We start from the raw sequence: 6,264 nt of genomic DNA, 5'->3' as shown, positions 1-6,264 counted from the left end.
GGGTTGGTGAGTGGGTGAGAGGGTGAGTGGGTGAGTGAGTGGGTGAGTGAATGAGTTGGTGAGTAGGCGAGTTGGTGAATGGGTGGGTGAGTGGGTGAGTGGGTGAGTTGGTGAGTGGGTGGGTGAGTGAGTGGGTGAGTGAATGAATCGGTGAGTGGGTGAGTGGGTGAGTGAATGGGTTGGTGAGTGGGTGAGAGGGTGAGTGGGTGGGTGAGTGAGTGGGTGAGCGAATGAGTTGGTGAGTAGGCGAGTTGGTGAATGGGTGGGTGAGTGGGTGAGTGGGTGAGTTGGTAAGTGGGTGGGTGAGTGAGTGGGTGAGTGAATGAATTGGTGAGTGGGTGAGTGGGTGAGTGAATGGGTTGGTGAGTGGGTGAGAGGGTGAGTGAGTGGGTGAGTGAATGAGTTGGTGAGTAGGCGAGTTGGTGAGTGGGTGGGTGAGTGGGTGAGTGGGTGAGTTGGTGAGTGGGTGGGTGAGTGAGTGGGTGAGTGAATGAATTGGTGAGTGGGTGAGTGGGTAAGTGAATGGGTTGGTGAGTGGGTGAGTTGGGGAATGGGTGAGAGGGTGAGTGAATGAGTTAGTGAGTGAATGAGTTGGTGAGTGAATGAGCTGGTGAGTGGGTGAGTGAATGAGTTGGTGAGAGGGTGAGTGAATGAGTTCGTGAGTGAATGTGTTGGTGAGAGGGTGAGTTGGTGAGTGAATGAGTTGGTGAGTGGGTGAGTGAATGAGTTGGTGAGTGGGTGAGAGGGTGAGTGAATGAGTTGGTGAGTGAATGAGTTGGTGAGTGAATGAGTTGGTGAGTGGGTGAGTGAATGAGTTGGTGAGAGGGTGAGTGAATGAGTTGGTGAGTGAATGTGTTGGTGAGAAGGTGAGTTGGTGAGTGAATGAATTGGTGAGTGGGTGAGTGAATGAGTTGGTGAATGAATTAGTTTGGTGAGTGTGTGAGTGAGTGGGTGAGTGAGTTGGTGAGTGAATGAGTTTGGTGAGAGGGTGAGTGAATGAGTTGGTGAGTGAATGAGTTCATGGTACATCCATGGTAAACCACATCCGCGATAAACTCAACTACATCCACAATAAACTACAGAGAGATAGGGGGAGAGATGGGTAGAGAGAGGGGGAGGGAGAGGGGGAGGGAGAGAGAGAGGGGGAGGGAGAGAAGGGAGGGAGAGGGGGGAGGAAGAGGGGGAGGGAGAGGGGGAGGGAGAGGGGGGAGAGAGATGGGGAGAGAGAGGGGGAGGGAGAGGGGGGAGGGAGAGGGGGGAGGGAGAGGGGGGAGGGAGAGGGGGGAGGAGAGGGGGGAAGGAGAGGGGGAGGGAGAGGGGGGAGGGAGAGGGGGGAGGGAGAGGGGGAGGGAGAGGGGGTAATGAGAGGGGGGAGGGAGAGGGGGGAGGGAGAGGGGGGAGGGAGAGGGGGAGGGAGAGGGGGAGGGAGAGGGGGAGGGAGAGGGGAGGGAGAGGGGGAGGTAGAGGGGGAGGGAGAGGGGGGAGGGAGAGAGATGGGGAGAGAGAGGGGAGGGAGAGGGGGGAGGGAGAGGGGGAGGGAGAGGTGGGAGGGAGAAGGGGAATGAGAGGGGGGAGGGAGAGGGGGAGGGAGAGGGAGGAGGGAGAGGGGGAATGAGAGGGGGGAGGGAGAGGGGGGAGGGAGAGGGGGGAGGGAGAGGGGGAGGGGGAGGGAGAGGGGGAGGGAGAGGTGGGAGGAAGAGGGGGAGGGAGAGGGGAGAGGGAGAGGGGGAAGGAGAGGAGGGAGGGAGAGGGGGGAGGGAGAGGGGGAGGGAGAGGGGGGAGGGAGAGGGGGAGGGAGAGGGGGGAGGGAGAGGGGGAGGGAGAGGGGGAGGGAGAGGGGGAGGGAGAGGGGGAGGGAGAGGGGGGAGGGAGAGGGGGGAGGGAGAGGGGGAGGGAGAGGGGGGAGGGAGAGGGAGAGGGGGGAGGAGAGGGGGGATGGAGAGGGGGAGGGAGAGGGGAGAGGGAGAGGGGGAGGGAGAGGGGGTAATGAGAGGGGGGAGGGAGAGGGGGGAGGGAGAGGGGGGAGGGAGAGGGGGAGGGTGAGGGGGAGGGAGAGGGGGAGGGAGAGGGGAGGGAGAGGGGGAGGGAGAGGGGGGAGGGAGAGGGGGGGAGGGTGAGGGGGAGGGAGAGGGGGGAGGGAGAGGGGGGAGGGAGAGAGGGGGAGAGGGGGGAGGGGGGAGGGAGAGGGGTAGAGACGGAGGAGAGAGGGGGGAGGGATGGGGGGTAGATAGAGAGAGGGAGGGGGGTGTGAGGGGGGGGTAGAGAGAGGGAGAGGGGGGGTGGGGGGTGAGAGAGGGGGGAAAGAGAGAGAGGGAGAGGGGGGAGAGAGGGAGGAGGGGGGGGTGGAGGATGTATGACCTCAACTCACAGAATCTCTGTAACTGCGTCCACGACTAATGACGGAGGAGGTTCGGGGAACACACGGAGGGGGGAGGGGGGCGGGGGGAAGGGGGAGGGGGGCGGGGGGGGGAGGGAGAGGGGGGGAGGGTGGGGGGAGGGAGGGGGGAGGGAGCGGTGGCGCAGTGGTTAGCAGCAGCAGCAGCAGCGTCGCTCTGGGCTCTCTCCCAGAACCCGACCCGAGTTCGATTCCAGCCACTGGTCCAGGAGCGTGGCCGCGTCTCTCCCCTAGGTCGACTCGGCCTTGAACAAAACGCAGCGAGAGAGCAATGCGTGTGCTGTGTGTGTGTGTGTTGTTCAACGTAGCCAGTCTGGAGAGACAAAGGCGTCCGGGCGTGGGTGGTGGTGCTCACCACAGCACCCACCCCTCTCTGTGTGTGCCACAGTGACGGTGACCTTCATAGGTGCTGCTCGCTAACGGCACTTGCCCCTGCAGCCTGTTAGAGGCTACACGGGGGATCTTTGGCTTTGTGTATGTTGCGGTTGATACTCGCTACGTACAGCACTTGCCCCGACAGCCTGTTAGAGGCTACACGGGGGACCTTTGTCTTTGTGTATGCTGCTGCTTCTCGCTTAGTAACAGCACCTAGCCTGGCACGGCAGTCAACCCACGGCACCTGCAGGGTCTGTCCCGTGACCTCCTCCTGCACCTAGCCTGGCACAGCAGTCAACCCACGGCACCTGCAGGGTCTGTCCCGTGACCTCCTCCTGCACCTAGCCTGGCACGGCAGTCAACCCACGGCACCTGCTGGGTCTGTCCCGTGACCTCCTCCTGCACCTAGCCTGGCACAGCAGTCAACCCACGGCACCTGCAGGGTCTGTCCCGTGACCTCCTCCTGCACCTAGCCTGGCACAGCAGTCAACCCACGGCACCTGCAGGGTCTGTCCCGTGACCTCCTCCTGCACCTAGCCTGGCACAGCAGTCAACCCACGGCACCTGCAGGGTCTGTCCCGTGACCTCCTCCTGCACCTAGCCTGGCACAGCAGTCAACCCACGGCACCTGCAGGGTCTGTCCCGTGACCTCCTCCTGCACCTAGCCTGGCACAGCAGTCAACCCACGGCACCTGCAGGGTCTGTCCCGTGACCTCCTCCTGCACCTAGCCTGGCACAAGTGCCGTGGTGATGTCGCTTCTTGTTGTGTGTGTGTGTTTGTGTGTCTGTTTGTCTGTGTGTGTGTATGTGTGTGTGTCTCTGTGTGTATGTGTGTGTGTATGTCTGTGTGTGTCTGTGTGTCTGTGTGTCTGTCTGTCTGTCTGTGTCTCTGTGTGTGTGTCTGTGTGTGTCTGTGTGTGTGTCTGTGTGTCTGTGTTGTATGTGTCTGTGTTGTGTGTGTCTGTGTTGTGTGTCTGTGTATGTCTGTGTGTGTGTCTGTGTGTATGTCTCTGTGTGTATGTGTTATGTGTGTGTGTGTGTCTGTGTGTGTGTGTCTGTGTGTATTTCTCTGTGTGTATGTGTTATGTGTGTGTGTGTCTGTGTGTGTGTGTCTGTGTGTATTTCTCTGTGTGTATGTGTTATGTGTGTGTGTCTGTGTGTGTGTCTGTGTGTGTGTGTCTGTGTGTGTGTGTGTCTGTATTGTGGGGAGCGGTGGGTGTAGTGGTTAGCGCTACGCTGCGCTCCGAACCTGACGGTCCCGAGATCGATTCCCGCTCACGGCCACCGCTCCTAACGCACCCGAACAAGCAAAGGTCCCCCGTGTAGCCTCCAACAGACTGTCGGGGCAAGTGCTGTTCGTGGCGAGTAGCAGCAGCATACACAAAGACAAAGGTCCCCCGTGTAGCCTCCAACAGACTGTTGGGGGCAAGTGCTGTTCGTGGCGAGTAGCAGCAGCATACACAAAGACAAAGGTCCCCCGTGTAGCCTCCAACAGACTGTCGGGGCAAGTGCTGTTCGTGGCGAGTAGCAGCAGCATACACAAAGACAAAGGTCCCCCGTGTAGCCTCCAACAGACTGTCGGGGCAAGTGCTGTTCGTGGCGAGTAGCAGCAGCATACACAAAGACAAAGGTCCCCCGTGTAGCCTCCAACAGACTGTTGGGGGCAAGTGCTGTTCGTGGCGAGTAGCAGCAGCATACACAAAGACAAAGGTCCCCCGTGTAGCCTCCAACAGACTGTCGGGGCAAGTGCTGTTCGTGGCGAGTAGCAGCAGCATACACAAAGACAAAGGTCCCCCGTGTAGCCTCCAACAGACTGTTGGGGGCAAGTGCTGTTAGCGAGCACCACAAAGACAAAGGTCCCCCGTGTAGCCTCCAACAGACTGTTGGGGCAAGTGCTGTTCGTAGCGAGTAGCGGCAGCATACACAGAGCCAAAGGTCCCCCGTGTAGCCTCCAACAGACTGTTGGGGCAAGTGCTGTTCGTAGCGAGTAGCGGCAGCATACACAGAGCCAAAGATCCCCCGTGTAGCCTCCAACAGACTGTTGGGGCAAGTGCTGTTCGTAGCGAGTAGCGGCAGCATACACAGAGCCAAAGGTCCCCCGTGTAGCCTCCAACAGACTGCCGGGGCAAGTGCTGTTCGTAGCGAGTAGCACAGTAGCAGCAGCGTAGGGAGGCTAGACGCGTGTGTGTTTCTATTAACGAGTGTGTCAATGTATCCGCATCGGCAGCGTGGGTACAACTGTGGTAGGTGATTTGAACCAGGTAGCGCCCCCACTGAGCTACTGTGGAGGCTATCCTTCAGAAGACACCGCAGGCTACCGCAAATGATAGCTTAACGAAGTGGCTTGCCATGATGACCATCACCATCATCGTCGTCATCGTCGCCACCACGTGGGGAGTTCAATCAGCCAAACAAATCGTCCGAGCGCGTGGTGATGTCGGTTGCAAATGAACGGGGAGAGAGAGAAAGAGAGACACGCACAGACTTCAAATATACAGCAGCAGCAGGCATCGTCAGGGTCGGGATCGAACCCACGACCTCCTGCGTACCAGGCGAGGTAGTCAACATCTCCTAGCCACCGTGATGATGATGATGAGAGAGACGCAGACTTCAAATATACAGCAGCAGCAGCAGGCGTCGTCAGGGTCGGGATCGAACCCACGACCTCCTGTAGACCAGGCGAGGTAGTCAACATCTCATAGCCACCGTGATGATGATGATGATGAGAGAGACGCAAACTCCAAATATACAGCAGCAGCAGGCGTCGTCAGGGTCGGGATCGAACCCACGACCTCCTGCGTACCAGGCGAGGTAGTCAACATCTCATAGCCACCGTGATGATGATGATGAGAGAGACGCAAACTCCAAATCTACAGCAGCAGCAGGCGTCGTCAGGGTCGGGATCGAACCCACGACCTCCTGTAGACCAGGCGAGGTAGTCAACATCGCCACTGGGGGAGACAAAGGCGGCCGGGCGTGGTGCTGGCCACCCACCCCCTCGTGTGCCGTGCCGGCCTTCATAGGTGCTGCTACTCGCTAACAGCACTTGCCCCAACAGTCTGCTAAGGCTACACGGGGGACCTTTGTCTTTGTGTGTGCTGCTGCTACTCGCTACCAACAGCACTTGCCCCAACAGTCTGCTAAGGCTACACGGGGGACCTTTGTCTTTGTGTGTGCTGCTGCTACTCGCTACCAACAGCACTTGCCCCAACAGTCTGCTAAGGCTACACGGGGGATCTTTGTCTTCTTTGTCTTTGTGGGGAGCGGTGGAGCAGTGGTTAGCGAACCCGAATTGGATTCCCGCTCACGGACAATTCGAATAATCATTTGAGCCGGTCCCTCACCCCTCCCCCCTAGGTCGACTCAGCCTGAAATGAGTACCTGGTGTGAGAGAGAGAGACAATATCGTCACTGGGGAGACAAAGGCGGCCGGGCGTGTCCGTGCCGCCCTTCGTAGGCGCTGCTACTTTGCGACAGCACTTGCCCCTGCAGTC

This window comes from Lampetra fluviatilis, chromosome 68 (assembly GCF_964198595.1).
Source record: "Lampetra fluviatilis chromosome 68, kcLamFluv1.1, whole genome shotgun sequence".
In the NCBI taxonomy this organism is placed as follows: Eukaryota; Metazoa; Chordata; class Hyperoartia; order Petromyzontiformes; family Petromyzontidae; genus Lampetra; species Lampetra fluviatilis.
The sequence above is the reverse complement of the archived record's forward strand: the minus strand, read 5'-3'. Positions refer to the sequence as shown.